Source organism: Strix aluco, chromosome 5, assembly GCF_031877795.1.
Source record: "Strix aluco isolate bStrAlu1 chromosome 5, bStrAlu1.hap1, whole genome shotgun sequence".
Taxonomy (NCBI): domain Eukaryota; kingdom Metazoa; phylum Chordata; class Aves; order Strigiformes; family Strigidae; genus Strix; species Strix aluco.
The window spans coordinates 62,586,931-62,606,270 of NC_133935.1; the positions used below are offsets into that span (position 1 = coordinate 62,586,931).

Below are 19,340 nucleotides of genomic sequence, written 5' to 3' on the forward strand. Positions count from 1 at the left end.
CATTTACCACCCTCCAGTCCAATGGGACCTCCCCAGTTAGCCATGACTTCAGGTAAATCATGGAAAGCAGCTTGACGAGCACATCTGCCAACTCTTTCAGCACCTTTGGGTTTAACTCATCCAGTCCCACAGACTTCTGTGCATCCAAGTGGTGTAGCAGGTCTCTGACCACTTCCTCTTTAATTGTGCTGACCTCAATCTGCTTCCCCTCCCCATCTCCTAGCTCACGAGGCTGGATGTCCAGTGAACAGCCAGTTCCACTGCTAAAGACTGAGGCAAAGTAGGCATTGAGCACCTCAGCCTTTTCCTCACCCTTAGTTACAATGTTTCCCTCTGCATCCAATAAAGGAGGGAGATTTTCCCTAATCCTCCTTTTGTTGTTAATGAATTTAAAGAAACATTTTTTATTATCTTTAACAGCTGTAGCCAAGTTGAGCTCTAGCTGCGCTTTGGCTCTCCTAATGTTCTCCCTGCATAACTTCACTACATCTTTATAGTCTTCATGTGAGACCTGCCCCCTCTTCCAAAGGCAATAGATTCTCCTTTTGTTCTTGAGATCCAGCCAAAGGTCCCTGTTTAGCCAGGCCGGTCTCCTTCCCTGCCTGCTTGTTTTTTGGCACACGGGAACAGCCTGCTCCTGTGCCTTTAAGACTTCTCTCTTGAAGTATGTCCAGCCTTCCTGGACTCCCATATCCTTCAGGGCAGCCTCCCAAGGGATTTTGTCAATCAGTCCTTTGAACAGGTCAAAGTTTACCCTCCGGAAGTCTAAGGTGGCAGTTTTACTAACCCCTCCCTTTTTTTCTCCAAGGATCGAAAACTCAATCATCTCATGATCACTGCACCCTAGGCAGCCTCCAGCCTTTACTTCCCCCACAAGCTCTTCCCTGTTCACAAGAAGCAGGTCCAGGAGGGCACCTTCCCTGGTTGGCTCACTCACCAGCTGTGTGAGGAAGTTATCCTCCACACATTCCAGGAACCACCTGGATTGTTCCCCCTCTGCTGTGTTGTATTCCCAGCAGATACCCAGGAGGTTAAAGTCCCCACAAGAACAACGGCAAGTGACTGTGAGATTTCTCCCAACTGTTTATAGAAAGCTTCATCCACCTCACTGCTTTGGCTGGGAGGTCTATAGCAGACTCCCACAGCAAGATCTGCTTTATTGGCCCTTAACCTAATCCAAACACTCTCAACCCCATTATCACTATACTTGATTTCTGAGCTCTCATAGCATTCTCTAACATACAGGGCCACTCCACCGCCTCTCCTTCCCTGTCTATCCCTCCTGAAGAGCTTGTAGCCATCGATTGTGGCACTCCAGTCGTGTGAGGCATCCCACCACGTTTCTGTTATAGCTACTATGTCACAGTTCTCATGCTGCATCATGGCTTCAAGCTCCCCCTGTTTGTTGCTCATACTGCGTGCATTGGTATAGATGCACTTGAGATGAGCTGGTGAATCTAACACCTTTTTGTGAGTGTGGGCCCCATTTCCTACCAGACCCTTCTCAGATGCCTCCATGATTTCTAAACATCTATCCCGTCTCTCAAATGAAATGGCAGAGGGAGAGCCCTCACCAGTCCACCATCCTTCAAGCCTTGGCATGCTTCCCTTGAGCTTATTCCTAACAGGCCCAGTTATCACCCCTTCCCCCCCTCGTATCTAGTTTAAAGCCCTGTCAATAAGCCCTGCTAACTCCTGCCCCAGAATCCTTTTCCCCCTCTGGGACAGCTGCATCCCACCTGTCTCATTTGTCACCAGCAGACCAGGTGCCTTATAAACTTCACCATGATCAAAGAACCCAAAATTCCGACAGTGGCACCAGTCTCCGAGCCACGTGTTAATCAGATGTGTTTTCCACCCTCTATCAGTGTTTTTCCCTTCCACTTGAGGGATTGATGAAAACACCACCTGAGTTCCCGAGCCTTCAACTAGCCACCCCAGTGCCTTGAAGTCCTTTTTGAGTGACTTTAGACTTCTCTCTACCAGCTCATCGTTACCTGCCTGGATAACCAACAAAGGGTAGTAATCAGAGGGCTGCACCAGAGCAGTGGCCTTCTTTTTAATATCTCTAACCCGAGCCCCAGGGAGGCAGCAGACCTCCCTATGGTATGGGTCTGGTCGACATATGGGCCCCATCGTATCCCTCAGAACAGAGTCACCTACTACAATTACCCTCCTTTCCTTCTTAATTGAGGAAGTCACAAGTTATGGGGTGTCCTAATCTAATGTCGGGGGAGGTTTTGATATGATCCCAAGAGCAAGATTAAGATACAAACAAGGTCAAATACCATATACCTAAAACAGGTTTTTATTATTAAAAAAAAAAGTGAGAAGGGGTAGCAATAGAACAGAATGGAAGTAAAAGACAGAAATAAAGCAAGGATGCAGGATAGGGCTGCAAGAATAGTCACCACCATGGATCCAGCTGCGTCCCATTGGTTCTCAGTCTTCAGTTCTGCAGTGGTGGGTGCACACGGATCTGGCTTCGATGGTGGATGCACACTGAGCAAAATTTTCTGCTGCCTCTTAAAGTTCATCATATCCACTGATTAGCATATCTGCCCACCTTTAGGTTTTTTTCTCTGGTCCCACAGGTTTTGTTGCATCCAGCTTCAGGGCAGGAACGTTTGCCTTTTGTCAGTTCATTAGCAATGCATGCATGGGGTCTGGCGTACACTACAGAGCCACAAATGGCTACATGATGGGGCCAGCTCAGTACAGGTCTGCCCCTTTAAGGCTCGTCTAAGGAGTCCAACATTGCAACTGCAAAGGAGTGGGGCATGCATCCTTCAATACACTCCCGCTTCTCTGGGAGACATTTCCCAGACCAATTCACAGGCCACAGCAGCTTCTCTTGGAGGTTTTCACAGACACAAGCAAGCTTTGAGACAGTCATATGACATTTCAGTCTCTCACATGGGACTGAGGGACAAGCTGTGGACGAGTCACTAGATGGGTCCTCGTTTCCATCTTCATTCGGCTGGCCGTCTAGTTCCAAAGCCTCATACCTGTTGTATAATGACAGCTGGGAAGGTGAGGGGGGCTGAGAAGGTTTTCGCTTGCCTTTCCGAGGAAGGACATGACTCCATTCCCCCCTGTCCCCCACATGCCCTCCTGCCTAGTGAGAGGAGGGAAAGGAGTCATGTATTTCTTGTAGAGCCTCTTCCTGCTGCCTTTGTCTCCACCAGAGTGTGGCTCCACCAGTCAATCTTGTTTCCACACTCTTTGATCATTCTCAACCTTTCTATCTCCCCCCTCAGTTCAACCACCTGCCTGAGCAGATCGTTTACTTAAGCTATTATAAAGCTTAGAGAGCACTCAGGAATCAGGTAGTCTATACAAGAGTAAAAAGCACTTTTATTAACTGAATAAGTGCTCAGTATAAAGCAAATGAGTTTGGGCTCCTGGAAACATCCATGCTATGATTCAGTGAGGTATTTAAAAGGGATACTTAAAACCTAGGCTTACGTCCCATTAGTGAACAGTTTAAGGGAGTCTTTCACAAACAAAGAAATTCTGTTCTAAAATCTTGTCCTTTGACTAACATATATGTTAAAACTGTTTTCCTTTGAATTAGGGCACAAACTCGGTGTCCAAGAATGTTAGTAATACCTGTTGTAATAATATACTCTCCTATGAACAGAGCCCCTCCTAAATTTGCAGTGTGACTGTCCTTTCTTGAACAATCTCTAAACTTGTGTTGTAGAAAGCTTTTCAGTACTCTGAATGAAGAAAATGTCCAACTAAAAATTCTAGATTTTATCTTAAAATAGTGATTTCTAAAACTACCAAAATCATCTTCTCCCTTCTGACTCTTCCCAATATTCTCTAAATTTTAACATTTTGAAAGCATAATCTCCAAATAAACATCATGCCTTATTTCATGTAAAAAGTTAAAGTTAGACTAAATGGAGTAATTATAGTTGTCTCTTTATATTTTGTAAGCAGTTTAACATTTAGTTAAGATGAATGATGTTCAGTGTTGAAATCTAAAGGAATTAGGAAACCAATCATCCAGGAAATCATTGGAGGTGATACATACTTAGCCAGACTCTGCAGTACTACATTTTTGGATTTGCAAGCTGTTAAATAAAAAAAAAGGAATAAACTTCATCTCTTTTGTTGTTGCTGCTGCTTACACTTTCAAAAAGTATTTAAACAGCTAGAATAACAACAGGACATTATATTACTCTTCTTTATGGCGTCAGAGTTACTTCTGTAAAAGTAACTGCTGTAACTGCCTTTTCAGGGTGGAAAGGCCAAAAGGAGAGAGTGTGTTTATACAGGATGGCTGAAAAGGATTGTTTTGAAATAAAAGCATTGTATTTGGATGGCAGTTAATCCTAACATTTCACCATACTGGCCCTGGGATATGGAAATCTGAAACTGTACAGAAAATCATTTCTCTGTTCTGTCAGGTGGCAAGGCAGTTATGATAGATGGGGAGATGACAGATCATAGAATTGTAGAATGGTTTGGGTTGGAAGGGACCTTAAAGATCATCCAGTTCCAACCCCCCTGCCATGGGCAGGGACACCTTCTACTAGACCAGGTTGCTCAAAGTTCCGTCCAACCTGGCCATGAACACTTCCAGGGAGGGGGCATCCACAACCTCTCTGGGCAACCTGTTCATGTCTCACCACCCACACAGGAAAGAATTTCTTCCTTATGTTTGATCTAGATCTACCCTCTTTTAGTTTAAAGCCATTATGCCTCGTCCTATCACTACACTCCCTGATAAAGAGTCTATCCCCATCTTTCCTGTAGGCCCCCTTTAAGTACTGGAAGGACACTATAAGGTCTCCCTGGAGCCTTCTCTCCTCCAGGCTGAACAACCCCAACTCTCTCAGCCTGTCCTCATAGGGGAGGTGCTCCAGCCCCCTGATCGTCTTCGTGACCCTCCTCTGGAACCACTCGAGCAGGTCCATGTCTTATGCTGGGAGCCTCAGAGCTGAACACAGTAGTCTAGTTGGGTCTCACAAGAGAGGAGTACAGGGGGACAATCACCTCCCTCGACCTGCTGGCCACAATTCTCTTGATGCAGCCCAGGATACAGCTGGCTTTCTGGGCTGCAAGCACACATTGCTGGCTCATGCTCAGTTTTTCATCAACCAATACCCCCAAGTCCTTCTCCACAGGGCTTCTCTCAATCCACCCATCACCCAGTCTGTATTTGTGCTTGGCATTACCTCGACCTATGTGCCGGGCCTTGCACTTGGCTTTGCTGAACTTCATGAGGTTTGCACAGGCCCACCTCTCAAGTCTGTCCAGGTCCCTCTGGATGGCACATTCCTTCCCTCCAGCATGTCAACCGCACCACACAGCTTTATGTCATCAGCAAACTTGCTGAGGGTGCACTCAGTCACAGTATTCACATCACCAACAAAGATGTTAAACAGCACTGGTCCCAGTACCAACCTCTGAGAAACGCCATTCATCACTGGTTTCCACTTGGACATCGAGCCATTGAGTGCAACCATCTAGCCAATTCCTTATCCATCGAGTGGTCCATCCATCAAATCCATGTGTCTCCAATTTAGAGACAAGGATGTCGTGCGGGACAGTGTCAAATGCTTTGCACAAATCCAGGTAGATGATGCCAGTTGCTCTTCCCTTATCCACCAACACTGTAACCCCATCATAGAAGGCCACCGAATTTGCCAGGCATAATTTGCCCTTAGTAAAGCCATGCTGGCTGTCACCAATCATCTCCCTGTCTTCCGTGTGCCCTAGTGTACTTTCCAGGAGGATCTGCTCCATGATCTTGCTGGGCACAGAAGTGAGAGTGACTGGCCTGTAGTACCCTGGGTCTTTGTTTCTTCCCTTTTTAAAAATGGGGGTTATGTTTCCCTTTTTCCAGTCAGTGGGAACTTCACTGGTCGGCCATGACTTCTCAGATATGATGGGTAGTGGTTTAGCCACTTCATCTGCCAGTTCCCTCAGGACCCACAGATGCATCTCATCAGGTCCCGTGGACTTGTGCACCTTCAGGTTCCTTAGATGGTTTCAAACCTGATCTTCTACACTTGGTGCTTCTTCATTCTCCCAGTCCCTGCCTTTGTATTCTGCATCTTGGGCAGTGTGACTGGAGCACTTGCTGGAGAAAACTGAGGCAAAGAACTCACTGAGTACCTCAGCCTTCTCAATGTCCCAGGTAACCAGGTCTTCCATTTCCTTCCAGAGAGGGCCCAATATTTTCCCTCATCTTCCTTTTATCACCGACGTACCAATAGAAGCTTTTCTTGTTGCCCTTGATGTCCCTGAATGGATTTCATTCTGTCAGGGCTTTGGCCTTCCCAACCTGATCCCTGCGTGCTCAGAGAGTTTCTCTGTGTTCCTCCCAGTCTACCTGTCCTGGCTTCCACACTCTGTTGGCTTCCTATTTGTGTTTGAGCTTGTGCAGGATCTCCTTGTTCATCCATGCAGGACTCCTGGCGTTTTTGCCTGACTTCCTCTTTGATGGGATGCATCACTTGGATGCTTGGAGGATGTGATCCTTGAATATTAACCAGCTTTCTTGGGCCCCTCTTCTCTCCAGGGCTTTATCTCATGCTACTCTACCAAGCAGATCCCTTAAGCGGCCAAAGTCTGCTCTCCTGAGTTCCAGGGTAGTGAGCTTGCTGCATGCCCTCCTCACTGCCCTAGGGATCTTGAACTCCACTATTTCATGGTCACTGCAGCCAAGGCTGCCCTTGAGCTTCACATTCCCCACCAGCTCCTCCCTGTTGGTGAGAACAAGGTCCAGCATAACACCTCTCCTTGTTGTTGGCTCCTCTATCACTGGGAAAAGGAAGTTATCATCAACACATTCCAGGAACCTCCTGGATTGCTTATGCCCTGCTGTGTTGTCCCTCCAACAGATAACGGGTCCCCCATGAAGACCAGGGCTTGTAAACATGAGGCTGCTTATATCTGTCTATAGAGGACTTCATCCACTCAGTCTTCCTGGTCAGGTGGCCTTTAGCAGACCCCCACTATAATGTCACCTGTCCCTGCCCTCCCTTTAATCCTGACCCATAAACTCTCAGTCAGCTCCTCATCCATCCCCAAGCAGAGCTCCATGCACTCCAGCTGGTCATTGGCATAGAGGGCAACACCCCCTCCTCATCTCCTCTGCCTGTCCTTCCTACAGAGCCTGTATCCTTCCATTCCAACACTCCAGTCACAGGACCCATCCCACCACGTCTCCATGATGCCAATAAGATCACTACCCTGTCTCAAACTCCTCTTGTTTATTCATGTTTAGTTGTCACTAAACAAATGACTGTGGAAAAATCATGAACACTCCAGTTCCTTTAGGTATTTGCTGTCAAGCTGAAGTGAAAGAGATCTTGATAGCAAGAGTCATTGAACATCCAGATCGATTCCCTTCTTTGGTAAGTGCATAGGCACCTTTGTGCAAGGGAGATCTTTGTCAAGGGCAAGCAGGAGCTGAAAGATAAAATAAAACTTACAAGAAAAAATAAGTAGCAATTTTATTAAGCCCACTTTATCCTTTCAGAGATGTGGTGTCTGAGTCACAATTTATGACAATCCCTGTCATACTCATGCAACATTTAGATATCAGAACATAGGAAATACATTGAGATAAAATTGGTCATCCTTAATACAATTGGAGAAAATTATTTGATTATCAGAAGTATAAATGGCTATTAAATATGTTAGGTTATGAATATTAGGAAAATTTAAATAGCTACTACTCTTGCTTTTTTCATGCAGTTGGTGTGGCTTTAAGCTCCAGGAAATTCAGTTTTTAATACTGAATATGCATTTTTGTAGAAAGCATATTACAGCAGTGTCTGAAAACATCCATTTAAGTTGTACACAGTATTAGGAGGAGGCAAATCTTTGGACAGAAAAACAGAAATGTTTTGCTTTCTTAATTTTTTAAATGAAAATGTGCACAAAAAGCTATCTCAATATGAATAATAATAATTATATCCACCTCTTGGTGTTTGATTTTAACAGGACAATAAAAACAAAGATTCAGTGAAATAATGATAGGTGCAAAGTGATATAAACAGAGCTGTCACCAAACATCTAGCCACAGTTATACAGTGATATGCTCTAAATTAACTTTTGCAACTCAGAAAAGTCATTATGAATAAATTTCTAAAAATATAACTCAGTGATTGGAAGTCACCAAAACCAAAGTGTCATAATAAATGCCATGTATTTAGGTAGAATTTGAGAATACATAACATCATACATACGTATAGTGCATCTTTTTCTTGAATACTGCACACACCTGTATATCTCTGAAAGATTTTCACATAAAAATTAACATATGATTTCACTTGAAATCATTAGTACATTTCATAAAAGATATCCTTAGCTTAGTCTGACAGTTTGAGCTGGACACAGAAAAGTCAGAGAAGTTCTGAGACCTGCCATAAACAGGGCAGTACAAAGAAAAACTACCAGGGATGTCAACAAGTATTATCAGAGATAAGGAACAGGTTTTGAATGGGCAGACAGAATAGATTGTGGTTCTTCATCTTGAAAAAGAGACACAATAGTTTTCTTTAAATTTATGAAAGGCAAGAAGGCAAAGCAGAAAGACTTATCTAAGTTTCTTGCAACAGAGAAATTAGGGAACATCCAAATTAAAATATCAGGCAACAGTTCTAAGTTGATCAAAGGAAAGTGCTGCTTTCATCCAGTATGTAATTTAAATTGTGTGATTAGGAGATTGGTCATATACATAAGTTGAAACAATAATTAAATTAATGGAGAATATGTCTTATGTTGGGTATTAATGATTTAGATGCAATTTGTGACTCAGGTCTTTAGTACTTATTGCTGGAAACTGAAAGGTACACCAGAAGGAAGAACACTATTCATAAGCTATTCTTACTGTGTATCTGTTCTTTTACTTAAGTCTCTACTCTTGGCAGCTCTCAGAGACAGGCTAATGGGCTAAGTGGACCTTTGATCTGACCCATTATGACAATTCGTATGCTCATCTTAGGTCAGGTCTCCTTAGAGTGGTGTGTTCCAAAGAACTTGGAAGGTGCAACCATTAATTTATGTTTCATACTCTCCATTTCCAAAATAATAACCAATTCTAGCACAGTAGAAGAACAGGTATGCATACAATAGGGTAATGAATTGTTTTATAATTACATCATGTGACTTGCTGCAGGGCTCTTAAAGATGAAAAATTTTCAATTTGCTCTTACAGCAGCAAAAATCTAATTGTTTTTCAAAGTACCCACTGGCCACTGAATTAGGTTTGCATGGCAGGGTTTTGGTAGCAGGGAGACTACAGGGGTGGCTTCTGCGAGAAGCTGTTAGAAGCTGCCCTTGTGTCTGACAGAGCCAGTGCCAACTGGCTCAAAGACAGACCTGCCACTGGCCAAGGCCGAGCCCATCAGCAACAGCGGTAGCACCTCTGAGGTAACATATTTAAGAAGGTGGGGGAAAAAACTGCACAACAGCAACTGTAGCCAAAGAGAGGAATGAGAATACGTTGAGAGAGGAGGGGGAGGAGGTGCTCCAGGTGCTGGAGCAGAGATTCCCCTGCAGCCCGTGGAGGTCCACGGTGGAGCAGATCTCCACCTGCAGCCCATGGAGGACGCCACGCCAGAGCAGGTGGATGACTGAAGGAGTCTGTGACCTCGTGGGGAGCCCACACTGGAGCAGGTTTACTGGCAGGACTTGTGATCCCACAGGGGACCCACGCTGGAGCAGTCTGTTCCTGAAGGACTGCACCCTGTGGAAGGGACCGACCCACACTGGAGCAGTTCATGGAGGACTGCAGCCTGTGGGAAGGACTCGCATTGGAGAAGTTCATGGGGGACTGTCTGTCTCCTGTGGGAGGGACCCCACACTGGAGCAAGGGAAGCGTGTGAGGAGTCCTCCCCATGAGGAGGAACTGACAGCAACACCCATTCCCTGTCCCCCTGTGCTGCTGGTGGGGAGGAGGTAGAGAAATAATGAATGAAGTTGAGCCTGCGAAGAAGGGAGGGGTGGGAGGATGGTGTTTTCAGGGTTTAGTTTTATTTCTCATTATCCTACTCTGATTTCATTGATAATAAATTAAACTCCCCAAGTCAAGTCTGTTTTGCCCATGACAGTAATTGGTGAGTGATCTCCCTGTCCTTATCTCAACCCACAAGCCTTTCATTATATTTTCTCTCCACTGTCCAGCTGAGGGGAGTGATAGACCAGCTTTGGTGGCATCCAACCAGGGTCAACCCACCCCAGCCACCATTCTGGATGGCATGTAAATGTTCAGACCCAGCATTAAAAAGCTTTTAATGCAATTTGAGCTGAGTATTAGATACTTATGTTTTCATGTGGAAACTTTTGCTTCTTTAACCCTGTCTCAATTCAGTGCAAATATGCCTTGCAGTTTTATCAGAGCAAGCCATTTTCCTTCTTATAGTTTTGAAACCCTACTTTTCAAATATTTTTGCTTTAGCTGAGGACATGTGTCCTCTCAGTCAAGTGCTTACGCTCTAATTATCATCAGTCAAATTCCATCCAATCCCTTGCTAATTCAGAACATTAGAGTTTTGCAATCTCAGCCTATCAGCCTCTAATTACCAGGATGTTTGTGCTTTTTGCCTTCTGACAATTGACAGCAGTGCTTTTTGTCAGCCATTATGCTTGTTAGGAGGACCTTGGTTGCATTTCCACTGCATACACAAATGTTAAGCAAGTATAAGGACTTGGTAATCTCCAATTTTATTGATAACCTTCACATATTTGTGTGCTGGGCAGCCTGCCCATGCTGCAGCTGCTCAGTCTGCAATTCAGCCAGAGGTCTGGCAGCAAAGGATCCCTGGCCCTTGCTCTACTCCCTAGGCAAGTAGGCAAACAGGCAAGTGTATTTTGTCTTGAAAACAGTTAAATGTTGTCACTTTGTTTCCAAACCCAGACCATTATTGGACTGCCATACTTTGACAGCAAATGGAATTTGTGAGCATTTGTTCCAATGCAGGGAAATGCTGTTCTCGAGTAAGTCAGACTCCAGTTGTCACAGAAAGGGACATAAACTGGGCACTTTTCATGGGTGAGATAATAGATTTTCTTCATTAAGCGAGTTTTAACCCTCCATCTTCACCTCAGCTTGCACATCTTCTGCACACACTCATTCAGCTATGAATCCTTGACTACAATAACAATCTGTGATGCCCTGAGGGGATGTTACCACTATACTTCATATTTACCTATTTCCTTTCACCCTCTTGGAAGTTATCCAGAGTGAAAATACTTATCAACTGTCAAAGAGGAAGAAGAAGGTTTCTCAATCTGTAATTTGTTCTCCTGAAGTCACTTAAACATCTGTCTACTTTATCTTCATTCGACATCTGGTTGGGGCAGTTAGGGGCAGTGGAGATGCTTGGAAGAGAATTATAATTTTCAAGCACAGAGATTGATGAGTATTTCCTCTTCCACCATAGCTCCTAAATCCACATTTCCCCCTCCCAGGAAATTCAATTACTTCCCCCCACCAATTAAAATGCTTGGGAATGACTCTCAAAGAACAAGTCTGACTTAACCCCCATTTGTTCTGAAAAATTCCTTTATATATCAATATGGATTGAATGCATCTCACCGTTTTTGGTATCTATAACATGGATAAAACATCTAGCTTAGACATTACTTGTCATCAAGAGAGAAGAGTACTCAGTACTGAGAAAAGTACTCAGTACTGGATTTCTTTACCAGTCCCTCTGTCCTGTGTTAGTCACTGCTGTACCTCTGGGTAACATTCTTCTCACCACCTATAAGGGGTTTAGATGGCTTGGTCTGTTGTAGATCATCCACATGTTAAATGTATAAAGTTAGATGGGAAGATTTTCACCCTGTCTAAATTATTTCATTCTTTGGGGTCTGGGAAGCAAAAATAAATAATTTAAGTAAACAGTGTTACTGATGCAACATGGGAAATTCTACCTGTAGTAGACATACATATGATAACCCACAAAACATGCCTGAAATGGGGAAACTTCATTTACACTGCTAACATGCAAGTTTTCATTGTTACAATATTGAATTGTTGCACTAGGGGATTTGTTTGTTCTCTTAATGTCCCACACCTTAATGCTTTTTAATCAGTTTTATCATTTTGATGGTGCTGAAAGAGTTCATAATTTTTGCAATAAAATTCCCCAGAGTTTTCTTTCAAAAGAAAATACTTGTGCTCCATTAAGATCCTGTGCATATTATTTCAATACAGCACATCAGTGTATCCACATGTACTATAGATTACAGAAGTTCTGTTGTGTTTTGTTTACAGGCCCAGTATTAGATGTCTCAGCAATTCACTTTCATTTTCTGTTGCTTTGAATGTTTGTTTCTACCCATTTGTTTGATTTCACTTCCTCTTGAAGGAAATTCTGGCCCTATTAATGTTGGTAAGAATTTTGCAACTTCAGAAAATCCATGGTTTCATCTTAGATGACAGGTTTCATGTAGCTATATGACATCTCGGAATGGTACACATCTCCATAGGACTACTGGAGATGGCATAACTAGCATTTTCTAGCTGAAGATGTATACAGTGTTCACAGGTTAAAAGTTCATGGTGTGCATGTTTGCAAAAGTGTGTTGAGAATTATTTAAGTGTGGATAAAGAGAAATTTGGTTAAACACTTAAAAGTGAGCCATTTAGCTTCTCAAAAGCGGATTGAGAGGTGACTTGGGAACAGAGGATTAATTTCTTCACAGAAAGAAACTACTGACTATTAAAGGTCTCTTTAGTGTGAAAAAAACCCTAATAGGAGCTCATAACTGGAAGATAGTTAAATTGAATAGGAAACTGGGCCAAAATTTGCAACAGTGAGATTAGCTAGTTGCTAGGGAAAACTACAGGAAACCGCTAGAGTCTCAGTGGCCAGATGTCTTCAGATCCAGTCTGGATTCTTTTCAAGATGATATTCTTTGGCCAAACTCAATTTGTACTTCAGTGAAACACAAATCATTGGCTTCAGCACATACTGGTATGTAACATATGAAGTGATTTATGGTCCTTTTCTTGGCAGTAAACTGAATGGAAAGGATGTGGCCACACAGTCATATTATAATTGTTTCACTATTAATTTTCTCTCCATTTGATGGAATTTGTTGGAATCATATAAAGCACTAACTTTAGATTTTATAAGCTGATACCTGTACAGAGAATATTTTTCATTTCTAACCCTTGATCAAATTCCCTTTTGCTGACTCTGCAAAGAGCATTGTATGGACTAAGACTGGTTCAACATTAGGGGCCTGTGTGTTCCATATAACCTTTCTACAAACAGTTTTCATGCTATTCTTACTGCAAATGAGAATGGAGACAGAAAGGTGATGTAGGCATGTACAATACATACCCATTTTTGAGAAAATGTACCAGTAATGTATGTCTGTACTTGGTACAGAGACCATTTCTATTGGGCTACTGTGTTCAGTTGTCACCAAACTTCCCGAAAGACATGCAAAAATTAATCAGCTTCATTGAAATGACAAAGGGACAATTAAATCAATGGAGAACATGCACAACAGAGAGAAAATGTAGGCTCTTAGTCCATTCATATCATGAAGAGGAATACTTTAATCATAGTTTGCAACAGAAATTCAAAGGAGAAATTTAATAGCAGGGAGTTTTTCAGTCCAGTAGAAAAAGTTATAACAGATTACAGTCTGAGAAGTGAAGACTCACAAACAGCCGCCTGGGGTTTGGATTTTTCATTTGTTTGCTTGCTTGTGTGCTTTTGGAATGTGAGGTTTGGGGGCTGGTCTGAAGTCCACCTGACACCTTGCAAACGCTAAACCAAGCCAACTCCTCAGAGGTTCTGACATCCTCACTGTGCTGAAGGAGGCACAAAGGCACAGGAGATCTAGCTTCAATCAAGACTTTCAGGTTCCAAGTTGTACAGGTGGCTATAAGCAAGGTAGTTGATAGGGAGCCCATCTGGTTTTTATTTTAACTAATTCATGTTTTCCAGATAATTTTTTGTGGACATTTTTTCAAACAGTCTATAAATTAACATTAGAATGACTTAGGAAAGTATATAGTGTATGTCTATAATTTGAAATATTGAAATGAGATTCTCATTTCAAAAAGAACATATGTATTTCAACCACAACTACTGGAAATACTAGTAATAATAGGAAGACATAATTTAAAGCAGTTCTATGGTTATATTAGGCAGGATGTAGGACTAAATGCTCACAGTTTTCTTTTTGCCTGAAATTCTTTAAACTCATCAGTAAGCAGTCTTTTTTCTTTATTTCAGTATAGTATCATTTGATTCAAAAAACAGCTATTGTTGTAAAAATCTGATTAAATCACAAATGTAGGGTTTACTTTCTGGCTGGCTTTCTAATTGTGTAGTCCCTGTGGTTATTATCAAGGTGCACAGTTAGAAAATCAGCACAGAATTTAATTCTGAATAAGTTAATATTATAAGAGTTTTTAAAGATCTTTCATTTTCCTCTTTGTTTTGCTCTGAAATTTGATATTGCTAACAAATAATCGTGCTATTAAGTAAATTCTCATAATGGCTTTGTAACAAAGAAGGTTGCACTATTGTAGCATTGCTGACACTGCTGTTGATTCTTTACTACATGATGCAATTGTTTGTTCTTTCTTTGTTGCTGATTCAGTTTATCAAGGAGAAAAAGCTTAATTTCAGTGCCCAAGAGCCTCAAGTATTAGACTATCAATTTCTATTTGGGACTTGACATCTGAAGTGGAATACCACAAAGAGACATTGATGTCACTTTCTGTATGACTGTACTTGAATACAACAAGCTGAACCTGAGAACATTAATACTTGATAATGAAACCAGGAAATGGAACTAGAAAGATAGGCTGGGCTAAAAAATTAAATGGCTTTGAATCCCCTTAAGCAGATGACAGAAGCTACATGTCCCTTAAAGGTTGCTTTAATACAGAAATGGTCACAGAGTTCTTACAAAATATAGAGAAATCTTAGATGGGAATTGGCCTTCTGTAAAGGTATCACCCTGGAGATAAAGATGTCATGGTCAGTGCAGCAGAAACTTTGAAATTTGCCCTTAATTGCAACCTCCCTTGCCAAGAGAAAACTTCAGGGAAAGGCCTTTTGGAAAGGTGTGCTTAGAATAAGAATATATCATAGCAGTCATACACAAATGTATTCTTCTGTGAGTTAAGCAAAAGTAGCAAAGACAGTAATGCAGATCCTATTTCACTGTTGAACTACCTGGCAAAATGTTATATCTTCAGATTGTGCTTAATGGTAATAGTTTTCTATTTATCCTCTCTTTTAACCTCTAATAAACACTATTTCTAATCATATATTGTCCTTTCTTAACATCTGATACTGATTTTGCACTCTAGTAACTCAGAAACATGCTAGAAACTTTATAGTACAGATAAATAGTACAAGATGCCTGTTACAGACCCAGATGCTCAAGTTTATTGTCAGATCTCAAACATGAAGCAGTAACACCTCAACAAAGGAGTGAGAGTTTGTTGATTGTTACAAGTTATTGCATGAAGGTTCAATGTATTTTGTAACTGCACTGGGAGAGGTGAATAATGGTGATGAATTAGTTTGCAAGATGGTTAGGTACATTATGGTGTGTTACTAAATACTTTTATACAAGAATTTCTTTACCTGGCATGAGCATGCTCACAGCTTTTAGAAGGATGTGTCCTTCAATATTTTAAACATATTTGATATTATTTAAGTTCCACTCATTACTTAAGTGAAGGGAAAAGACGACTAATGAATGTCATCAGTACCTTTGGGACAAAACAATGAGTTTACACATAATAACATATACTATATAAAGGTATTATTTGAACTCTTTCTTTTTTAGACAGCAATAACTCTGCAATCATCTTCCACAGACAGTCATGGTAGTTTGACCTGGCTGCAGACCACAGGAGATTCAGAACTCGATCTGTATCCAAACTGGTGTATCATATTCTATCTTCTGTAATTATCTACGTGCAAATTTTATGACAGAATATAGCAGTTTGTTTAGAGAATACTTCACAGATTTATGAGCTTTGACTCATTCTGCACTTCACTGTGTAAATCCCTTAGATGTTGAGCATGGGTAGAGCATAGACATAAATGAATTATAATCTTTCATTTGTGGAGCTCAGCATTTCATCTCTGTCATACCACTGCTATGAAGTAGACATGGTTATTAATCTTCAAATAATTTATCAGATGTGTGTTTCACACTAAAATATATTTAACTGCTGTATAATCACATTGTGGGTTATTATTGCACCAATAGGAGATGTTTTATTTCAGCTCTGTTAACAGTTCCTGTAAAACCAGACATCCCAATTTCTCTCTTTTTTAAGTACATGATTTGTAGAAGATTAAGGGCCCAGTCCAACTTTTCTGAAAGATAATGACAGTCTTTCAGTCACGGTGTCTCATTGGTTGCCTAATGTGAGGAATAAATTTTTCTACTTCAGGCATTATTTGCACAAGTTTTTATTTATATATATATATATATGCCGTTCATTATAGTATTTCATGGACTTAAAATAAAATAAATTAAATAAAGCAACAATAGATATAATATAAATAGCCAGAGGATTAAATAGTATAAAAATAAGTTAAAACCCTTACAAATAAGTGTACAGCATACAGAAACTTCTTATTTAATGAGCACATTTGTGGCATAGGTTTAATGTTTAATTCTGTTTATAAATGGTAGCATCTAATTTCACTTCTATTTTAGAACTTTTTTGCTGCTATTGGAATTTCACAAGTTTGAATATTGATTCTTTATAAATATATATAGCTGTAGTGTCTTTTTATTTTTTTGTATTTTTTACTTGTTGTATTTTATTTAAAAAATATTTAGGAGACCATATAATCTTTATTTTCCTCTTACAGTGTAATTCAAAATGAGATAAAGGTATTTAATCTTGGCAGATGGAGAAATAATCACTATTTTTCTTGACTGGAATATCAATAATAACATATTAAAAGTGTGGAAGAGTGTTGCTTTTTTTTTTTTTTTTTGTAAGAAGAGGAAGAAGAAGGAAAATGAAAAAAGGGAAAAGGAGAAAATGAAAAAAGGGAAAAGGAGAAAATGAAAAAAGGGAAAAGGAAAAAAAGGAAAAGGGAAAAGGGAAAGGGGAGGGAAGGGGAAGGGGAAGGGGAAGGGGAAGGGGAAGGGGAAGGGGAAGGGGAAGGGGAAGGGGAAGGGGAAGGGAAGGGAAGGGAAGGGAAGGGAAGGGAAGGGAAGGGAAGGGAAGGGAAGGGAAGGGAAGGGAAGGGAAGGGAAGGGAAGGGAAGGGAAGGGAAGGGAAGGGAAGGGAAGGGAAGGGAAGGGAAGGGAAGGGAAGGGAAGGGAAGGGAAGGGAAGGGAAGGGAAGGAAGGGAAGGGAAGGGAAGGGAAGGGAAGGGAAGGGAAGGGAAGGGAAGGGAAGGGAGGAGGGGAGGGGAGGGGAGGGGAGGGGAGGGGAGGGGAGGGGAAGGGAAGGGAAGGGAAGGGAAGGGAAGGGAAGGGAAGGGAAGGGAAGGGAAGGGAAGGGAAGGGAAGGGAAGGGAAGGGAAGGGAAGGGAAGGGAAGGGAAGGGAAGGGAAGGGAAGGGAAGGGAAGGGAAGGGAAGGGAAGGGAAGGGAAGGGAAGGGAAGAGAAGAGAAGAGAAGAGAAGAGAAGAGAAGAGAAGAGAAGAGAAGAGAAGAGAAGAGAAGAGAAGAGAAGAGAAGAGAAAGAGAAGAGAAGAGAAGAGAAGAGAAGAGAAGAGAAGAGAAGAGAAGAGAAGAGAAGAGAAGAGAAGAGAAGAGAAGAGAAGAGAAGAGAAGAGAAGAGAAGAGAGAAGATACTTTGACAAGAAATGTTTAGAATGAGGACAATTTAATCCTGTTTAGAATGAAGACAAAATTTTCTAAAAGTCTCAAAGTTTCAATCCTAGTCACAGAATACATAGAAAGTTTTCTAAAAGGCTGAAAACATTTTAATGAAACATGAGACCATTTTCAGTTATTTCTAGACAAAATCTATACAAAAATTTTTAAGATTTATCTGGAGCTTAAAAGAGAATAATTCCACTCTGGCTGAGTTAATAATATAGTGAGAAGATACGTAGTTGCTTCTTCCTATGCCTATGCAGAAGGTTTAAAGTTTCCATTGCTGTTGCTAAGTTATTAGACTCTGGGCTAAGGAAAGGCAAAGAGGGGTAACATGGAATCTCACCCCTTTGGTACCTCCATCCCTGAGAAGCACATGAAATGCAAAGATTGTGGTACAGAACAAAATGCAGAAAAGACAGCCAGAAAGCCATGGCAGTCATCTGGGAGCAGCAAGCCACAGATTCTTGCTTATGATGGCTCAAAAGGGAGATAAAAGGGCCTAGTGTTTTTAATTCATACAGTAATATTTGGGGAAAATGGATCTTTTGTCAACCCTAGGATAATCATGGCCTTGTGGTACAAATATCCTATCTTATTTTAACATGGGAAAACAAAACCCAGTAAAAACATTCCTTAAAGCCATGCTCTATTAGAAGACAAACTACAGTGAGGTAACTGAAATACAGAAAGCTCAATTCTAATGAATAAGTTTGAAATAAAATGTTCATGAAACCTGCCTCCTCTTTAAATCTTTCTTACAGCCACGCTTTCTCATCACCAATGTTCACTGTCTGCTTGGACAGCAAAACCTTTCACACCATCTTCTCTGAGGCCCTAGGGAGACCTCCCTCTTGTGTCACCGCAGACTCCTAGGGGATCTTGTGCTGCAGGCTATCTGTGTGCCATCCCAGTGAGGACTCCCAAAGTTCTCATAGTTGCCTTCAGGAAAGGAACAATCCCTTGTGCATTTTAGTGTCTTCTTCCTAACCCCTATCAAAGAAAACAGGTAGCTTCCTCCTCCTGGCTGATGGTTCTTTTAGAAAACACTATGCATAGCACATGTGCAGTAAGCAGTCAACAAACTAATATAACAGATCTCATCCACCTCATTTGCAAGTCCCACGTGACTGGAAACATTTCCAGGATTTGAAATGCAGAGAACAGTTTTGGCCTATGATAAAGTTTCTTTATGCTTCTGAAATGAAAACTTGGAAATCTATATTGTGTCAGCTGGGTCATTGCAAAGAGGAACTTACGAAATTCCAAGAATGTGTGGTCTGATCACACTGTCCAGGAGAGCTAATCTGCCCCAGCACAGAATAAATTAAGCAGTCCACAGCATATTCTTGGTTTGTTATGCATGCTCATTGACTCCTTCAACTGAAATTGAACCAACCCCTCCCCATTCTATTTTGGTTTCTGTTTTCAAGTGGCACCTAGAATTAAGGCCATGGTTATCTTGGCTGAGTTTAAATTTATTGTAACTGAGAATAAAAAGATTCACAACTCTTACTCCTACAATGAAGC

The 19,340-nt window shown here is 41.5% G+C and overlaps 1 protein-coding gene and 1 long non-coding RNA gene across 3 annotated transcripts in view; both read left to right on the forward strand.

The window, feature by feature from the left end:
• LOC141924674 (uncharacterized) overlaps positions 1-9,712 on the forward strand; it is a 99,392-nt gene extending 89,680 nt beyond the window's left edge. Inside the window, exons 2-3 of the long non-coding RNA XR_012623639.1 lie at positions 7,291-7,376; positions 9,675-9,712. This is a non-coding gene — a long non-coding RNA (uncharacterized LOC141924674). The remainder of the gene's footprint in view (positions 1-7,290; positions 7,377-9,674) is intronic.
• The window catches only part of KCND2 (potassium voltage-gated channel subfamily D member 2), a 310,155-nt gene that overhangs the window by 117,887 nt on the left and 172,928 nt on the right, over positions 1-19,340 (forward strand). The gene's annotated exons all lie outside the window — the stretch shown is intronic.